The sequence below is a fragment of the Otolemur garnettii genome, unplaced genomic scaffold, assembly GCF_000181295.1.
Source record: "Otolemur garnettii isolate 467f Iridium unplaced genomic scaffold, OtoGar3 scaffold00001, whole genome shotgun sequence".
Classification (NCBI taxonomy): domain Eukaryota; kingdom Metazoa; phylum Chordata; class Mammalia; order Primates; family Galagidae; genus Otolemur; species Otolemur garnettii.
This window is the reverse complement of record NW_003852396.1, coordinates 49,273,770-49,294,673: the sequence shown is the minus strand read 5'-3', so window position 1 is coordinate 49,294,673 and position 20,904 is coordinate 49,273,770. Positions and strand designations below refer to the sequence as shown.

General features: G+C 45.0%; 1 protein-coding gene across 3 annotated transcripts in view; it reads right to left on the bottom strand.

The window, feature by feature from the left end:
* Positions 1 to 20,904, bottom strand: part of NELL1 (neural EGFL like 1) — an 821,103-nt gene that overhangs the window by 783,467 nt on the left and 16,732 nt on the right. The window lies entirely within an intron of this gene.

Genomic DNA, 20,904 nt, shown 5'->3' with positions numbered 1-20,904 from the left:
ATGAATATTTCAAATTGTATATGAAAACACCACACTGTACCCATGATTGCATTAATGTACACAGCTATCATTTAATAAAATATATATATATATTCCCAAATATACATGACCACATACTGACAGCTTTTTCTGCACAGAACCTCAAAGCCAGTATCATTGTCCACTGAGACTACTTAACAATTGCTCACTATTTAAATACATGTCCATTCAGTTGCCCTCCTGGTCAGCACAACCCATCACTCTGAGCCCACTTGCAATTGTTCCACGAAATTATTATATGTGGCAGGTGTTTTGTAAGAAGGAAGTCAGACATGTAATTGTGAATAAGACACATCTGTGTACCAAAGGGGAGCAGATCAATAATCAACTAAGAGTCACCACTGGAGACTTGTTCCTTTAAAGGGCAAAGAAAATGAGTTTTCTATCAGCCTGGGATGGTGTGAGCAAGGTGTTAACTTCAGTCACGGACAAGGGACAAAAGACTGTTCAAGGTTCCTTCCATCCTTCAGAGTACGATGGTATAGAACCAGGAACAAACCACCCTGGAAGGCATATATATTATACATTCTGGATTTCTACTTAGGAAACCCAACCACACAGAAACAAAGGATGTAAATATTAGTAAGTGTATCAAGAAAACAGGTCTAAAAATGATCTAGAATGCATCATGTAAATAAAATTTCACTTTGGTCCCCTCTATCTTAAAACCACGCTTGGCAAACATGATAGAATCAGAAAAGAACAATGTTCAATACCACATTAAATAGTAATAACCACTATTAAGTGCCTACTATGTGCCACACACTGTGATTCCTTTTTACATAACTGAAGGGGGTTGGATATTATGTCCATCTTAAAGACGGTTAGTCTGAGGTTACAGTGGTTGTTACTCACCTAATCATTACGGCCCAATTAGGGAGGGAGGCAGAAGGATTTGCACCCAAATCTATCTAACTCCAAAATATGCCTTTCCACTTATCCATGCTGCCTTCAAGTTCTTGAAAACCTTAAAGACCTCTGTTTGACAAAGAACATCATTCTATTAACTACTATAAAAAATGAGATCAAACTTGTGCTTCTCCCTGTAATAACTGACTCTGCCAAAAGATAGCCACTGCTTGTGACCACCATCCAAATGACCAGAGAAGTCTTCCCTAACCCAGAGGACATGGATTCCAGTAGTGTCACTGCCTGATGCTCAGTGTCTCAGATTCCTCTCCTGCTAAACAGGACAATATCTGTCCTTGCCTGCCTCATAGTCTCATTATAGTTAAGTAATCAGAGTTAACAAACTTGAGACGAGTAAGAAACTCCCTTTGCTCGTGAAGACATTTTCACCTTGCACAGAAGTGTGGCCTGGAGGAGTAGGAGGAACACGAAACACAAGCTCAGTCAGAGGACCAGAAGGGAAGTTCATAGTCCAGACACTACTTCCCAGGTGATATGGTTTGGATGTCTGGCCCTGCCAAAACTCACGTTGAAACGTGATCCCCAGTGTTGAAAGTTGTGCCTGGTGGGTCACAGGGGTGGATCTCTCAGGAATGGTGTGGTGCCCTCCCCACAATCAGGAGTTCACAGGAGAGCTGTCTGTTTAACAGAGGCCGGCGCCTCCTCCGCCCTCTCTTGCCCCTGCTCTTGCCATGTGACACACCTGCTCCCTCTTTGCCAGCCACCTGGACTGGAAGCTCCCTGAGCCCCCACCAGAAGCAGGTCCCAGGGCCATGTTTCTTTGTCAGCCTGAAGAACCATGAGCCAAATAAACCTGTTTTCTTTATAAAGTGCCCAGCCTCAGGTATTCCTTCATAGCAACACAAAAAGGACTAACACACCATATGTTCTCAGACTAGTCATTTCCCCGCCTTGAGCCTCGATGTCTTCCTCATGTAGAAGATGATAGGATTGCCTTGGATCAGTGATTCTTCAAATATGGCACAGTACCCAGTGGCAGGCCATAAAAGTTCTCTTGATGAGTCTCAAACTTGATGAAAAAATAAAGGTTTTTTTTAATTGCATCAATAAATAGCATCTCATTTCAAAGTGTTATTGTTGTAAGTTATTTAGGAGTAACTTACTAAGTAGATCACTATAACTTGTTAACAACTAACATTAGCGTGTTTCTAGTTTATTCAGGATTCATATACTTGGCAACATTCAAAGCTCCCACCCTGCATGAGCATGTGCAGCAGGCTGTAAGGCCCGCAATTTTTAGGAAGAATAGACTGATGTCAGTATCATGGCTATCTTCAGCTGATTGCAGCTTTCAGTTATGACTGTTACGACTGCCTATAAATTAATATTAATAAGTCCATAATCATCAATTTAGACGGCAGGGTGTCACTTGGTTATCCCTATCGTGTGTGGTGATGCTTATTCAGATCCACAGTGTTTGAGGCCTATAATTTTCAATAATTGGGCTTTCAAGCATATAAGAATTGGATTCAAACAAAGTGCAAATAAAGTAGGGCGATGTGGTGGAGAGCGAGTGAGGAGGTTTCCTTGCCAAGGTGAGGATCTTCAAAGGCTTCTCTAGGGAGGTAAGATGTAAGTCAAAAATTGAATGAGGAGGGGCAGGCAGTGGAGATCTGGAGGAACTCCACAGCAGGCAGAGGAAACAACAACAAAGGATTCTGCAGCGGTAACAAGCTTGAGTGTGTCATGCTCCGGATTGTCATTCCTTCTCATTCTCCCCACCACTCCCCAAGGGTGGAATATTCTACCTTCCCCTCCCCGATGCTGAATTTGGCCGTGTGACATTGCTTTGGGTAACCAAGTATAAGCAGAAGTGATACCAACAAAGGTTTAAAACGTGCCTGTGCAGTGAAGGAGAACAGCCTGCCGTGAGTAGTTGCCACCCCTTTTTTCTGGGTTCCAGAATAACCACACATGAGCAGACTGGAGCTTACATTACTATGAAAAGCCCAGCCCAACTGTATTTCCATCTTGAAGCAGAACCTCCCAGTCGAGCTCAGCCTGGAGTAGCTGATTCCGTCAACTTACAGTCCTATCAAAGGGAAAATAAATGCTTACCATTGCATGCTCCTGGGTTTTGGAGTTGTTTACTATGCAGCTGTAGCTGACTGCTAAGCGTGTTCAGATAGGGAGAAGATTGGTGCGATTGTGGGGAGCAGGGAAGACGGGTAGTGACATGGATGAGATAAGAAGGAGTCACATAAGGTAAAGCTTTGCAAGAAAGTTCTTCAGTTTGAATTTTATTTGAAGCATATTGATAAGTCATTGGAGAGTTGTAAGTATAACAGTAACAGCTTTGTAAGTAGGATGGACTGCAGAGGTGCCTAACAGGTGACAGGACACCAGTTACAGGAGGCTTTTGTGATATTCTAAGCAAGAAATGACCACACCCCAGAGCAAGGTTGTAAGTATCAAAATGGTGAGGCGTGATCTTATTCAAAATATATTTTGGAAGTATAGGAGATGGTACTGATTACTAATAACAGACTCAATTAGGAATATAAAGACAAAAGTGTTCAATGATGGCCCCTAAGTTTGAGGCCTGAGCAAGAAGGGAAATAACAAAGGTATTTACTGAGACAATGAAGGCTTGGGATTAAGGCAAAAAGACGTCCAGAATAGGGAGGTGGGGAGAAAGCAATTCTGACGTCTGACAGTTGAAATGCTAACTAGAGGGTCAGATACTCAATTTTGCCTTTCAGAGAAGTGGTGTGAGCTAGAAATATAAACGTGTCATCGGTGTCCAGACGATATTCAAAGCCACGAGACCAGAGACCACGTGAGAGGTGGAGAAGATATCTCATACAAAGCTCAGTCCAACACTGGGAGCTATAGGAGCGGAGATGAGTGAGCCAAGGTTACAGGGAAATAAGGGTCTACGAGGCAAGAAGAAAAGCAGGTAGGCACCACAGAAGCCAACAGAGAGAAGAATCAGCACTCAAATGTGATTCTTTAGCGCTGTGGGCGCTAAAGAAGATAAACAACTAATACAAAAGAAATTAAAGAAAGGACAAGGAACGCTTTTAACAATAGCATCTCACTGTTGTAACAACTCACCTCTAAAAAGAAGGGATGGGTTTGGCAGGTGAGCCATGGGCATTGCGCCCTGTATAAATGGGGTTTAGTGGGATAAGTTTGAGAGTCACTGGATTTCAAGGTTTGTTCAAGCCCTTTGAGATCTGCAGAGTCTCTGACTGTAGCCTGGTTAGGAATCTACTAGCTCACTGTAGATCCCCTGATGTACATTTCTAATGAAGATGTGGATGCAAAGACCATCTAGGAAGAAAGAACAGAATACAGAGTAAGAGGCTGTTTATTCCCATACCTCTTCCACCTCCGAAAAGAAGCACTGCGATGGATTGGAACACCGCAGGGTAGAAGGTGCAGTTCTCAGTGTGGCACAAGAAGAAGTGATGTGAGGTCCATGGGAGCCAAGATCCTTGAGTCTAGAGGGAAAGCATTGTGGTGTCTGCTTTTGCTTGGAAGGATATCGAGTCGTTTCCTCTTGGTTTCCCTTTACTATCCCTTTGCACATCCTTCTTTGCCTATAACCATGAAGGAAAGACTCCAGCTTGGGAGTGTGTGTCCTCTATAGCTCTTCACCCCAGAAGAGCTGAGCAAGAGCCCAGCTGGTGCCTAGATGGAGACGACAGTTTCCTCTTAGAAAAAGAAGGTCTTCCTACTTAAAAATCTACCTCATAGAGGAATGCACCAGAGCTGGGAAGCAAAGTCCCACCTAAAACTAAAAAGCCTCCTTTGCTGGCTCTTTGTCCTCTAGCACTTTTACAAAATGTCTGTTCCATGGACCTCCAGCATCAGTGCCTTCTACAGACTTGTTAGAACTGCAGAGTGCCTGATCTACTGAATTAGATCCATCAGTTGTCAAGACCCTAGAAGATTCATATGCACACTGAAGTTTGAGAAGCATGATTCCAGCACAAAATAGTTGTCTATTTTAAATTGCACAGGAAATTTACACCCACCCCGTATATTTCCCTTGGAACTCTGCAGGAAGAAAAGAATAACGTACTGGTCAGTTCCCTGGAAAAAGTACCCATGTAATTTCCATGAACACTCAGTACCAGAATTCTGAAAATTTAGAGCAATTTATACAAGACTCAGGGTGTTGCATGGCAGAACTAACCTTGGTGAGGCTGGGCAGCTCGTCTACATTTTCCCTGAAATACTCACCACCATCAGCAGTCATTCTCTATGGAAGGAAGCCCTAATCTCTGGAAAGTTCTTATGAATATTAACTGAGATGAAAAAAAAGACCTTGATGTTCTTGGTGGCTTGACAGCAAGCAGTCTGAGATGCCTCTGCTCTCTTTATCCTAATCAGGAACATTAAATTTACGGACTTCAGAGACCTGGAGTTGATTCAATCACAATGGGAAGACAGAATCATCTATGAGCAGTCAGAGAGGAACCTGGAGGCCCTTCTGCCAGGAGATACAATGTGACACTTTCTTAAGTTGAGACAGAAGCAAGGCCAAACAATAGTACCAGAAGCCCAGGCTCTATGAGGGAAAGATAAAAGGTCTCTATCTGGCACATGAACTAAGAATCAGACTTGCTTCAAGGTAGAGGGAAAAACACCATGAGGGGCCAAGACTCCAGGAATTCATAAGTGCACAGAAAGCTACATTTGGGCTTTGGAATGAGAACATTAGAAACCCACGGAGGGGTGAAACCAACTTTAAAAACTCGTTTTTGTTTCAAGTCAAAACAAGAAGAGGGGAAATAGAAAGAATAAAAAGAGGGTGAATTCAGGACCAGTAAATAACATTAGCCCTCACAGTGGCAGAAGTGATACTGGAGAAGCAGACTGAAGCCACTTAAAGAAAGTGAAACCTCAGCAGTACCTGTGGCTCAGTGAGTAGGGCACTGGCCCCATATACGGAGGGTGGCAGGTTCAAACCCGGCCCCAGCCAAACTGCAATACAAAATAGCCAGGTGCTGTGGTGGGCACCTGTAGAACCAGCTACTTGGGAAGCTGAGGCAGGAAAACCGCCTAAGCCCAAGAGTTATAGGCTGCTGTGAGCTGTGACACCACGGCACTCTACTGAGGGTGATAAAGTGAGACTCTGTCTCTAAAATAAAAAAAAAAAGAAAGAAAGAAAGAAAGTGAAACCTGCAGAAAGGAAACATGAGGAAATTGAAAACAAAATATTAGAAAAAGTAGATTCAGATGCCATTTCTGCAAGCAAGAAGGTGCTAGAAAAAGAAGATTCCTGACATTGCTAAAGCAGAAAAATCACTTGAGCCCCAAGAAGTCAAATGTGACCTCAGACACCAGCAGCAGTGGGAATCTGTTAAAAGGATTTTCCACTGAAAAACCAAGGAAGGAAGATTCCTAGACAGATAGGATTCCAGGGCCAGGGGCAGCCATGGAAGTGGCTGTGCCCTAAATGATATCACAAGCCTAAGAAAGCGGCAGGAGTCTGCAGGGCTGGAAAATGGCCCCAGGAGAAGAGTGAGAGCCTGAGAAATATAAGACCCACTATAGTCACCTGTTACAAAGTAGGTTACCTGCTCCCAGAGATGGCAGAGACAACTTAGTCCTTCTTCCTCCAGAATGACCTCCTCCACTATGGGCATTGATGGTCACATGCACAGCAAGATCATGAATATGGACTAGGAAGCCAGACAGCCAGGAGCAGTCTGCCACATCCATGAGTGACCTCGGACAAGTCGCCCAACTTCAGAAAAGTGGGGATGGCCAGAGTGTGCATCTCACAGGGTCATTAGGAGGAATGAGTGGGATAGAAAAGTACCTGGAATGTCATTAGCACTGGGTAAGTGTTAGCTCTTCTTCCGTAACTGAAATATGAATTCCAAGGGGACAGGAGATTATTGTATTTTGCCATGTATAATAATAACATTTTTGCTGAAATTTTTGAGGGAAAAATAAGGATATACAATATACATGCATAGTCTGAGCAGGGAGTGGCCCGGGGCCGCCACACCTGCCTGTCTGGGCATACCAGGTGCACAGAGTTTCATTCAAGGAGATTCCAGATCCAGGGAGAGTGATCAGGAGAAGGGGTGATGGCAAGGCTGCCAAGGCAGGGGGGACTGGGAGCCCTGCACAGGCCCCAGGGACCTGCCTAGCTGCCCGTGGACCAAGAGATCTCAGAAACTTCTGCCTTGCTGGCCACGCACATGGACATCTCAGCTGCAGCTCCCAAATGGCAAGGTGGGAAAGGTTCCATGGAGAGAGGGAAGGGGCAGCTTTCACAGAGCAGCTGCTACAGGAGGGCAGTGAGAGCTAGGCATTTACCAGAGGAGCGTTATACCTCCCCAGATGGGTCTCTCCTGGCCAAAGGCCAGCCACTTTCTCAAGGGGTGTTTTCCTAAAAGTTTGGGGGGAAAAGCCATGGGTGTGCATTGTACCTGTGAGCACATCATACATGGCAAATGTGGTCATTATTACTGCTTATGACTTTGGCATCTAGAATAGTACAGGGCAAACAGCAGCTGCTCAATAAATATTTATTGAGGGAATAAATACTACACTCTCTGAATCTTCCTCCTACTATCATGCTTGAGGTGAAGCACATGTGAGTTGCTGTCTTTTTGTTCTGTTGTCTGTCTCTGAGGGAATCCTTTAAAAACCACCCCTCCAGAACCACTTGAGTGTCTGGGCCATTTCACAACCTCCCTTTTAATCCCATCCCCCATTGTACACCAGGCATGCCCTCTCGGGAGCCCTGCAGAAAGTGGGGAGGAGTCACCTTCTCTCTCTGTGCCTAGGGATTGGTGAGGGGGTGGGAATACCTGTCCATTAGCATGACTGGCAATTACCCAGTTGAATCCCACCGGAATCCCACTGCGCATCAGTTGAGTAAGGGCCCCCCCCATCACTTTTACTTTCCAAGGTTTCTAAGAAGGCACCCTCAAGGGAGTGACAGAAACAGTGAAGCTTTTACCAGGCTGCAGCCCCCACTCTGTCTGCCTTCACAGAAAATGTAAATACAGGCAGACAAGCGACTGGGTTATTGCCTGCTGGGACCCCAGAGACAGCATTCATTTATGTTGAGCATTTGGCTTCCAAGAAGCAACCTGGCAATGTGGTGTATGCCCTGTCCATCCCCAAGTGCAGCTCAGAGAACACAGTAACATTGACAGCTCATAAGTTCACTTTTACCCAAGGGCACTCTCCCCTCGACAATGTCAGCAGGCTCTGGAAGGTGTTGCCAAGCCACTGTGATCTTATCAGGGCTCTGCCGATCCATGGGCTCTCATTCCCTGCTCCTTGTCAGGGAATGGGTCTCACAGCACTTTCTGCAGTGACAGCTGTGCTGCCCAAATCAGTAGCCGACACAGCATGACTACTGAGCACTGGAGATGTGGCTAGTGCAACCGGAGATGAATTTTTAACTTTCTTTCGGTTTAACTACTTTAAATTTAAATAGCTACACTGTATAGCTTATGGCAACTACCTTGGACAGCTCAACTCTAAGATGCTAAAAGAGCCCTACTTGTATCTCTGCTCCCGGGTCTGATATCTCCGTGACTTGCTCCTCCAATGGGAGTCACGCTTTCAGGGAATACACTCTCTTTAAGAAAGTCTGAGTCCAGGCATGGTGGCTCACGCCTGTAAACCTAGCACTCGGAGAGGCCAAGGTGGGTGGATTGTTTGAGCTTAAGAGTTTAAGATCAGCCTGAGAAAGAGTGAGATCTGTCTCTAAAAATAGAAAAACTGAGGCAAGAGGATCACCAGAGCCCAAGAGTTAGAGGTTGCTGTGAGCTATGATGATGCCATGGCACACTACCACACACAACAGCATGAGTCTCAAAAAAAAGAAAAAAAAAAAATCTGGTCCCACTCCCCAGGGTCAATGCTTGAGGGTGGAGCATATGTAGCCCAGGCAGGACATACACCACGTTGCACTGCACCTCCAAGGAATAAACAAATAAGCCTATTCTTTCTAACTTCCACAGCAGGTAACAAGTTTGCAAAGTTCTTCTCCAAATACCACCTCATTAGTGATGCATTATAGCCTGGGAGACTTTACAGATGGGGTGTGTGGTCTAAGGTCATGAACCTAGTCACGTCTGAGCCAGGACCTGAATCCTGGTCCAAGTCCATAGCCCAGGATATTATTCAACTTCATCAGAAAAGAATGAAGGGAAAAAAAAGAAACTGCCTCTTCGAGAACATCAAATATTCTAGGATGAATACGAGAAGCAAGGCGACCCAGATTTTGGTTCCACAACAGCTCAGACTAGTCTCTCCCAGGACCCTGTGTCTAAGCAGCAGTGTTCCTGCTTAAATCCCTCATCGGTGGTTTTCCTCACCTGCACTGCCCGCACCTGGGAAACCCAGCGACCCAAGAGCACCTCAGGGCCCTTCCCATTCATTGCTGGGTCTCTCAACACTGAGATCTCTGAAGCACTGTCCCTCTGCCCAGGATGTCTCCTGCCTCCTCCCAAACTGAGGAAAAGCCCCTCCCCCCATCCCACTCCAAGACCTGGATCATCCTCTTCTGAAATACTTCCCTGAAAAACAGACACCCCTCCTCCAACCTTCAGCAGAAGCATTTGCCACAGTCCTACAATCCTCTATTATTATATTTTCTCACACAGCATCATAGACAATTCTGGAGGCTTTTCACTACTTCATTTATTAACCAGTTACTAAGTTACAAATCCTCTCACCTCAGCCTCCTGAGTAGCTAGGACTGTAGGTGCATACCACCACACTCGGTTAATTTTTTAAATTTTTCAGAGATAGGATCTTGCCATGTTGCCCAGGCTGGTCTTCAACTTCTGACCTCAAGCAATCCTCCCCTATCAGCCTCCCAAAGTATTGGGATTACAGGTGTAAGCCACTACACCACCACTATTTTGAAAGCCAAAATAACAAAGGTGAGATTCAAACTAGGCTATCAGACTCCAGGAACCCTTGTTACCTTCCTTTACTTTACTTCACAGCCCTTATCACTAACTGAGTTTTATTCTATATTTATTGATCTACTGATTGACTCTGTCTCCACTAGAAGGCAAAGTCTATGGCTTTGACAGTTAAGACTGTCTCCTTTCTTTCTATATTCCCATCATCTCTAGAACAATAATTATTAAAGAATAGATACTCAAATTTTGTTAATTGAAGAAATAAATGAGTGTCCCTGGTCTCCATTCAAAATTACCTTGCAGTTCATTTGTTTATGTGTTTATTACCTGTCTCCTCTGATTCCTTCTATAAAAGCTTCCTGAGGGGGATGTGGTCTCTTGTTCATTGCCACAGCTCAACAACCGGATGGTGGTAGGCATAGGACAGGCACTCGACCAATATGAAAGACAGAAACCAACGTCTACATCAGGTCTGGCCCTACCCTCAGGGTCTCCAGCTATACCTCGGGTTCTCTTAGGCTTTCCTTGTCTCCCAGCTGCTCTCCTCTGATTCTGTTTCCTATCTCCATCTGTTCCTGCCCCTCCCAGGCTGAGCTCCTAACCTAGGTTCTCTCTAGTCATGTTCCAGCTTTGTAGGGGACGCCAAGAGTCAGATGACCTCTGAGCAAGATGATCTGCAGCTGAGGGCTGGACCCTCGGGCCATTGGTCTGCAGGTGCTCCTTGTGGAAGAAGAGCCTGTGCCTTCAGCACGTAGTCATTTGTTAATTACTCCCCTCACCTGTGTTGTACCGTCTCAATAAAAGGCTTGTGCGGAGGTTGCTCAGGGGCTACCCTGCAAAGAAGGGCTAGTCCACCTCCTATAAGCTTGTTCTTCTAATCTGAATCACACCTGGTTCCTTTCTGCTGTGATCAAGACCAGGGCCACAGGGGCCCGAGGGGTTGCGACACAGCTTGAACTCAGACCACATCCTGAATTTGCAGTCCTCCTGGGGACCCTTCCAAGCACCTAGGGGCTAATCTATACTACTGCTGAACTACCTTGGTCTGTCTCAATTTGCAGGCACTTCCAGAAAGCAAATACAACAGGCCAAGTGCCCATAGAGACTGCTAAACTGTAACCTGAAATTACAAGGGGCTGTGCTTTTCCCTAGCAGCAGCAGGTGTAGCAGTCCTCAGTGACTCCCCAGAACCCCTGGAAGGAAGGTGGGGGAAGGGAGATGGCAAGGAGGAAGAGGAAGGTGGGCGCTGAGACACTTGGGTACCAGCTATGAAGAAGGCACTTTTATTCAGGTATGAGTATCCCTATTCTACAGACAGGCGGCTGAGACACGAAAGGTTAAACTACTGACGTTTACTCAGTGAGAGAAAACAAAGTGAGGATTAGAACCCACTAGGATGGAAGTCCTATGAGCGCAGAGGCTGCTCTTGGTGTTCCCCACTGTATCCCCGGCACTTGCAGTGGCACCTGGCACTTCAGTAAATGTCTTATTGAAGGAATTAATAATGAGCTCGGGTCCAAATGATACCAAAGCCCATGCTTTCCCCACAATAAGCCCCTCAGCCTTGAATTCAAGACTCTGCACAGCTAAGCCCAACCTCCCTTCCCAGCTTTTCTGCCTGTCCTCTAACACGAACTCATCGCTCAAGGCAGACTAGTGTCTACACTGTCCCTTGACAGTATATCTGTGGATGCCCCCACCCCACCTCATGTGCCTCTCAGCCTAACTCAGCCTCATTCATTCTTCCCCTCTTGCTGCAAACCCACCCAGGTCCTGCCAACTGCAAATGACCTTGGGATCTTCCGCCCACCAACAGCACTCGCCACCTGGAAGTCCTGGGGAACACCAGCGATGCCCCACACAGCTCATTCTTACAAACATACCTGTATTTCATCCCCAGAAAGACTTTTCTGGTAGTAATCTTGGCAGCAAAACTACAGCAAGACCCCAAACTATGATTGCAAAATAAAAGGACAAATCTCATGCAGCAAAAGAAGCAACTGAGGCCCAGCAGCCTGTGGGCTCCCTCCGTGAGGAGCAGTGCCTCGGCAGCTCACTCATTCCCCCCAGCTGGCAACAGTGCCTACGACACACCAGCCTCTGCTCAGCCAGACCCAGGCCCTCCCACCCGGACCTGCTCCCAATTTAGTTGGGGAAACAAGTCATTGAAATATAAAGTTATGAGTACTGAGAAGGAGGTCTAAGAAGCCATCCATCCTAAGACATACCATTATTTTAATAAAAGCCCTAGGGATAAGGAGTGCTACCTTCAGTGATTACACATATACCAAGACTGTAAGCTACATCACTGTAAAAGGTAAAATATGCATCTCAAAATAGAGAAATTGTTTTAATACCTACCATGAACAGTTGAAGAGAGGGTTAAAGGAGGAACTTCGCACAGGAAGACTTCAGATTACGAAACTGACACACTGCCTCCTGCCCTAACAGGGCACCTCTCAGTAGACTTCAAATAGCCTCTCCCATTCATTCAGATCCACTTAGCACAAGAATGAAGAGGGAGCAGGCAGAAGACCGGGGCAAACGTGTATCTAGGTGTCAGGTGGGGCAAACTTGTATCCAGGTCTCAGGCAGTGGCCACTGGGCCCAGGGTAAATCAGACCACTCATTCCTCTGGGACACTTCCTCCCTCCACCAAAGACACAGGGGAAGGACTTGGAAAAAAATGGCTGGTGAGAAAAATAGCCTCCAAAAGGCAGTGTGAAATCCCTGAGCAAGCCCAGCCGGAAGCCAGGCAAGCCCTAGGAAGGCTGGGTACCAGGGGACTGCATCCGAGAGCCTCACTGCAAAACACTTCTCCAGGAAGGCTGGTTTGGAGAGTGCACCAGTGACTGTGCATGGGGGAATCCAGTTAGTCAGAGAGGCTGCTAAGACAGTGGAGGGCAAAGCCGATGTGTGTGCACACGGGTATGCATGCCCTTACCACAGGCATATGGCCACACCCACTTCATTACAAATGACAGTAACAACCATTCACTCAGCACTTACTAATCCCAGGCCTGTGCTTAGCATTTTTCATACACGCTTTTCATTCTGATCCTTATAGTAACCTGTTGAGGTGATTATTGTCATTCTTACTTGACATGCAGAGAAAATGCATGCAGAGAGATAAATGCATGCTCAGCTTGTAAAAGCCCCCAAATCTGGGCACATTCACAAGTGCAGCCATAGCCGTGCACTCAGACGTGTCACCTGCACACTCACAGCGAGGTCCCCTCCACCCTAACCTAATTCCAGCTCTCCTGCTCTCTCTCCTTTCATTCAGCCACCACCATCGGCCCAGTAAACTTTCATAATGATTTCCCATGTGGTCTTAATTTGTGCAACAGGACCTCAACTGGTCATTTCCAAAGTGCTGGAAGCCCATGAAAGCCTTGCCGCTTGTCACAGTGTAAAAGACACTCCCAGAGCATCTGAAGCCTTGTGTGCCGCAGGGAGGCGCGGCCCTCCTCAGGTGTCTGCAGAACCGCAAAGTGAAGCGGTACAGGTGTCAAACGCCCCTGCTGGGGCTGGGGCTGAGGATATCAGAGAATTCAGGTTTACACACACCAGTGAACTCTCCACTGGTCTCTGGACATCAGAAGAATAAAGTGCATTTAAAACCATGGAGAAAAACGAAGACTAGAGGAAGCCTTCAGAGATTCATGTGTCCTTCCCCTGACTTTAGATGAAACTACTCAAGACAGATCCAAATGTGACTGCTCAGGAGACTTAACCCCTCCCTCAGAAAGACACTCTGAAGGCAGGAAGCGTCTCCTTAGTCACCAAATGCACTCCTCCTGCAGACAGGCACTGGCCCTTGTCTCTGGGAAGTCAGGGCCAACTGCTTGCCATTGTCCTTGTCACACTCAGACACCTTCCAGGAAGCATGCCACCCTCAGTCTGCTGCTCTCAAGCTGAATGACCCCAGGTCTGACCGGCCAGAAAGCCTACACTTTCTTTGCAAAGCAGCACTCACTCCCCCTTCCTGGGCACAAATCAAATATGGCAGAATGGGCCAGCCTCAGTTTCCCCTTACTAATACTGTGGGAGTGCACCACGGTAAGATGGAGTCCAGCCCAGGACTTGGGGTCTAAGAGGTCTGGGTTCAAGTATGATTCTGCTATTTACCCTGTGTCTTGGCTTTCTCATGAGAAAAATGGGGCAGCTAGTAGGATGAAATGCAACAGAATGCTTCAGATTATGACGGACTGCTCACATCTTTGCGAATATGATGGAAGAATCTATCCCTTCCTCAGTAAATGCACCCATGCACAAATCTGCATGCAATTTTGGGGGTCCACAGGCTCACTGATGCTTTCCCATGGACTCTAAGAGAAGATCTCTAAGATAAAATGGGTGTCTGTAACAGCTTGATGCTGTTAGCCATTAACTTAGTAGTATCGTGTGTGTACCAATAATCTTTTATGTATTTGCTTGTCTTCCAACTAACATGTATGAATAATCTTTACATGTTTGCTTATCTCCCAACTAAGTGTTCATTTCCTAAAAGACAGAAATCACAACTTGGACCTGCCTGTAATTCACAACGCCTGCATGATGGTTTGCAATTCATCAGCCATCAGGCCTCTTGGATGATTTGTTTCAGTGGGAAAGCTGTGTCTCAGATCCTATGGGATTCAGAGAAGCCAGGTGTCCTCCTCGGAAATCCATCTTCTCCCTCCATTTACAGAGCGGCTGCCAATATACTGGAGCTCACGCCAGAGATGGAACAGCTGCTTTCCCTTTCCCTTGGCCTGGAAAACCTCAGTCATTCTATCTATCAGGCTTCCTGAGTGCATCCAATTTCCTTCCCATTGGCTTGGCTCCACAGACAGCTTGTCTTCCCAAACGTCATGGCAGAAGAGGGCATAAAATCAGGTAAAAGAAGTGACCCACAGTTCCTCTCCCCTAGTGCATCATTCTTTTGTGGGAAATGCCAGCCCAGCATAGCACCAGATATAAGGGAGATCCCCAAACGCAGAGATGGGTGGATGGAGGGAGGGATGCAGGGATGGAGGATGGGAGAAGATGAGATAGAAATGATCTGGCGATCTAAGATCAGGAAACTTTAAAACTAACTCTTCATAAGCCCTGGAGTCTAACTTCTATTCTGCAATTAACAAGTTGTAAAACCCTAAATAAATCTTTTCCCACTTTGGCCTCATTGTCCTCACCTGTAAAATGAGAAATTAGGCCAAAAACCTGATTATGGCTGTATAAAGGTGATTATGTTTTAGATATATATGTGCATTTGTTTTGCTTTCAGGCTAGAGAGGGTCCTAGCATCACAATTCCCAGGGTGATATAGCTAAATTTCTGCTGCCACCAATAGCACTACAGACTTAGTCTGCCTGGAGACTGTTCCAATAGCTACTAACCTCCCAGCACGCCATCTGTCTTCATTCATCTCAGATTCTGGGGCTTCCCCAAGGCCACCAAGATATGAGCTATCTCAGGACACACACGACATCTATGCATACACAACCCAGAAATGTGGGGACATGAATCCTTCATGGAGGCAATGGGAGTTGGGAGTCAACAGATAAAATGTTCCCTCCTCCTCCTTTACTGCTGTGGACTGTTTGGAGATGCCATCACTATACATGGCATATGACAACATCCTAGGAGACCGAATAATCAGCTTACGAGGCACTGTGGCCTGCATGGTAATGAACTCTCCTTCTCTGCTTTAGTTCCCGGATTCTGGCTCCTTAGACATCCACTCCTCAAGAAAGTGGTAGGGCAGAAAGTGGCTATCTCTGCTTTATTGTGTGTTCCCTCTGTGTCAGGCATTGCACTAAAAGCTTTAGCTCAGCTAACGACAACCAGAACAATTACCATTCACCGAGCATTTACCGCAAGCATTGGCTTAAAACATTTTAAATCACTAAATTCTGGTCACAACCCCTATAAAATACCGACTAGTATTATGTCAATGGGACAGATGAGGAAACTCAAGTATATATAAGTAACTTGCCTAAGGTTATACAGTCACTGCATGGAGAGACAAAATGTTCAAAATATTCCTATTGGGGAAATAATATCACTATTTTCTTTGACAGACAGGAAGCAAACAAAGACTCAGAGAGGTCAAATAACCTGACAAAAGTCACACAGCTAAGTGTCAAAGCTTCAACTTGAAGTCCTGGACACAGCCAGCATCAACAATGTCCCTCTGTAAGGGCTCTTCCAGCCCTAAAATGTTAACCTGTTGGGCTTCTGATAAAGGATAGGATCTTCTTGTGTTAACCAGAGTTATATCTTAGTATCAAATCCAAAATCCTTCTGTTTACCCCTTATGCTAGTCCACCCAACCACCTAGTCCCAAGTTGTCAAACACTACTACTCTCTGAACTTTTCTAAAATACCATGTTTCCCTGAAAATAAGACCTACCCAAAAAATAAGCCCTAGCAGGATTTCTATGCATTTGTTAAATATAAGCCCTACCCCGATAATAAGACCTAGTGATAGGCGTGGCTATGCAGGGTATCTGCATAGCCACACCATGGATTTTGGCACAGAGAGCAAGACATCCCCTGAAAATAAGCCCTAGTATGTCTTCTTGAAGAAAAATAAATATAAGACAGTGTCTTATTTGGGGGGAAACATGGTAGCCTATTGTACTAGACTGTACCTAAGAATCTCTCACACATATTTGCTGCCCTTCCCTGGGGGGTAGAAGGAGAATTGTACTTTCTATCTCCTTTTACTTAAGGCTTAACCACTTTGGCCAATGAAATTTGAGCAGAGTGATGTATCTCATTTGTGAGCACCAGAATAGCAGTTGTGCAGGGTCCCAAAGGGAGGAAAAAGTAAAGGAGAAAGGTTGTCAATTCATGAAGAACATGCATCTTCAACAAGAAATAAACCCTTGATATTCTGAGACACTGACATTTGGGGTTATTGCAACAACACTCGGCCTTCCTGTTGATATAGAAATTGGTACAGGAAGCAGGGTGCTGCCATAACAGCATAACAACAAATAAACTAAATATATGTGGCATTGACTCCTGGGGCCCCACAGTGGGCAGAAAGGAAACTGTATTATTGGAGGCTAGATTGATGTGGATTCATATTTTACAGGGATGAAACATTTGGTAAATGTTTCAAATGTTTTATTTCAGAACACTGAAATAAATTGGAAGAGAAAAATGTATCTGATGAGCCTGGAAAACAGAAAAGTTAGTGGTGTGCCTTGATTGCCATTCATTGCATTGGGCGAGGACTTGAAGCAAATGATGCATTGTGCATTGAATTGGGTCCCCCCACCCCAAGATTCATATGTTGAAGTTCTAATCCCCAGTCCCTCAGAATGTTACCTTATTTGGAGATAAAGTCTTTACAGAGGAGGATGTGGTTAGGATGAGCTCTAACCCAATATGACTAGTGTCCTTACAAAAGGAGGAAATTTGGGCACTGAGATACCCATGGGGGGAAACAATTTGAAGAGAGAAGACAGCCATCCACAAGCCACACGGAGGCCGGGGACAGACCCTTCCCTCACAGCCCTTGGAAGGGACTAACCTCATCAGAACTAAAGGGAATAAATGTCTATGGTTTGAGCCACCCAGTCAATAGTACTTTATTACAGCAGACCCTGCAAACTAATACAAGATGAAAGCAGAAAAGGACTGGCCACCTTGTACTTGCAAATGAAATAGAGTCCAGAAATTCCAGGGCTTACGGGGTTGAAAGTGACGACTTCTTCTCATTTCCAACAATAAAAGACAAAACCAAGGAAGACTTTGGGCAGCCAATTAAAACTTGGCCCTGCGGCAAGGATGGCATCAAGGGGTCAGACAACCCACCCGTTATTAAAACATCTGAGCAAATTAAGGTAGTGCCGGTGAATCCCTTCAGTTGAACAAAATGAGGAAAGGAGACTAAGTGTCTCTATTTGGTTCTTACATAAAAGCATAATAAGTTCAAGGTGATCAAAGTTAACTGTGAGTGTGGCTCTTGGTACATAAAGCTGACTGGAATTAGATGGATGATGAACATGACCAAATTTTACTCTTCTTTTCTAGTCAGAGGGCCACACTATCTCAGGTTAAAAGAGATTGTGACTGTTTAGGAAACAAAATAACCCTCAGTCCTCCAACCTGCTAAGAGTGAAAAGTGAAATGACAACGGTTTTCAGCTGCAAGACAATATAATGGAAAAGGAAGAACCCAAGAAAGTGAACCCAAGGGGCATAGAAAACAATGAACTCCAGAGCTACTTCCAGGGAGCGAAGGAAGACACCCATCCCCGAAGGCAAGGGGTCCTTGTCACATCTGTCCCATTAAATCCCAAATTTTCTCTAGAAGCAATCAGTGTGTCTCTTCCACTGTTCACCTTTCCCAAATTAAAAAGAAAGGGATTGTTTAATTTATTCTAGTTCATTATGGGTGGGGAACTGGCAGCCTTCTGATTTCAAGATCTTTTTCATTTTTTTTTTAAGCATCAAAGTAGACAAGAAAACTTTATCTTTCTCAGCTACACCCCTTTTAATAAGAAGATTTGTTATGTAAAATTTGGATTTGGTCAAAAGGCTGCTCTTAAGGACCAGGAAGGCCACAAGTTTCCTCAAGGCCACAGGTCCCCACCCGTTCACATAGAAGATGCTCCGCCATCTTGCTCAGGAAGCCCCAGCTGCCCAGTAATAGACACGTAGGGCTAAATCAGCCCTTGCCACTGTTAGCCACAGTACAACCCAGCCTATATTAAGTGACACAACCATAACTCTCCTCATCTGTGAAAAGCCCAAATCAATGTTCCTTCCACCTCATCCATATTTGTCTCCTCGTTCTTCTCCTCCTTCTGGGCTGAGCTCTAGAGGAGTCTCCAGTTCTGGAATCTAGACTGACCAAGACCACAGAGGGAAAAGAAAAATACTGGGCACAGAAATCCAATTGGAAGACAAATAATACATTTGACCAGGAGACAGAGCTCATAATTTATCTTGATGAAATCTTTGCAGGATTGATACTCCTATACAACAACTAAGACCAAGTGATTGATTTCATAGACCACCACGTTTCAGGTAGTTAAAGTCTTTCCTTCTTGAGAAGGGAGAATTGAGCCATGTCAGGGTATCAAGTAGGGTACGTCAGAATGTGAAAACCTCCCCACCAAAGTAGAACCTCAAACATGAATCTCTATAGTTATTTACCAAGAAAGGCACCTACTTTTCCCTACGCCAGAGATTCTTGACCCCGGCCACCACTTAGAGTCACCACTTGTGCTTTTTTAAGACCGTGAAAGTTTTGGGCTCCACATTAGATTAGATAAATCATAATCTGTGAGGTGGGTTCTCAGTGTCTAAATTTTTTAAAAGTTCCCCAATTGATTGGAATATGCAACCGAAGCCAAGTATCACCATACCAGACAGAAGTCCCACCAGAGAAGGGTCCTGACTGTCTTCTTCAAAGCTATGACCCAACACCCAGTTCTGCACCTACCATATAGCTTATTCTCAATGAAAGAAAATGAAGAAAAACAATCTGTTAAATAAATAAAATAACCCTGAATAATGAATCTTGACCCTAAACAGGCTGTTCTATCCATTTGGTGATATTGCCCCATAAGCTAGACATGCCACTTCAGCTTTTAAAATTCAAGTGCTGGCTTGGTGCCTGTGGCTCAAGCGGCTAAGGTGCCAGCCACATACACCTAAGGTGGTGGGTTCGAATCCAGCCCGCCCGCCAAACAATGATGGCTGCAACCAAAAAATAGCCAGGCGTGTGGCGGGTGCCTGTGGTCCCAGCTACTTGGGAGGTGGAGGCAGGAGACTTGCTTGAGCCCAGGAGTTGGAGGTTGCTGTGAGCTGTGATGCCATAGCACTCTACCCAGGGGGACAGCTTGAGGCTCTGTCTCAAAAAATAAAAAATAAAAAATAAAATTCAAGTGCTGGCTGAGCGTAGCGGCTCATTCCTGTAATCCAGCACTCTGGGACACTAAGGTGGGCAGGTTGCTTGAGCTCAGAAGTTCAAGACCAGTCTGAGCAGGAGTGAGACCCTGTCTCTACTAAAAAATGAGCAGGCGCCGTGGTGGGTGCTTGCAGTCCCAACTACTCAGGAGGCTGAAGCAAAATGGGTCTCTTGAACACACAGAAGTTTGAGGTTGCTGTGAGCAATGATGATGCCATGGCACTCCTCCCAGGGTGACAGAGTGAGACTCTATCTCAAAAAATAATAAAAATAATTAAATTAAATTCAGGTCCTTTTTCTCTAGAACTATACTGTCCAACAGAGCAACCACTAGCCACATGTGACTATTTAATTTAAATTTAAAATAAATTACGTAAAACTGAGTTCCTCATTTACACTAGTGTCATTTTAATTGCTCAACAGTCACACATAGCTTGTGGGTACAAGATTGGACATGTAGACATGCGGTATTTCCATCACTGCAGAAAGTTCTATTGGAACTTTCAATTTTTTAATTTTATCTTTCAATTTTACATGTAAAAGCAGCAAGCGACCTTGGCGATTTAATCCAACCCTCTCCTTTTATAGCTAGTAATGAAACTTAATGGTAATGAACATGAGGACATAAATGCAGGTCCAAGAAACCAACTGCATGAGCTCAAGAAGGGAGAGAAGTCAGAGCTCAGTAGAAATAAGTGAAAAACAAACAAACAAACCTCTTTGGGGTCTTGGTCTACAAAAAATGTGTTACTAATTAAAACTGCGACAGGGCTGCACTAACAGAAACATATGAACTTGAACTGAGTGCCAGGCCTTGTGCTGGGTCCTGATTTATGATGGAAAACAAAACAAGTTGGATTACAGAGTATTTATAATTTACTGGGGAACAAAAATAATTAAAGGAAACAAAAATAAATATGTAATTTCAATCTATGATAAGAACTCTGAAGGACTAAATAGGAAATAGTAATTAGTCACAAAATGGGGGACCATTGAAGGTACCGTGGTCCTTGAGAAAGGGACAGATAAGCTAAAACCAGAGATAAATAAGAGCCAGAGGCTCGGCGCCTGTGGCTCAAGCGGCTAAGGTGGCGCTAAGGTGGCGGGTTAGAATCCCCAGCCCGGGCCTGCCAAACAACAATGATGGCTGCAACCAAAAAAT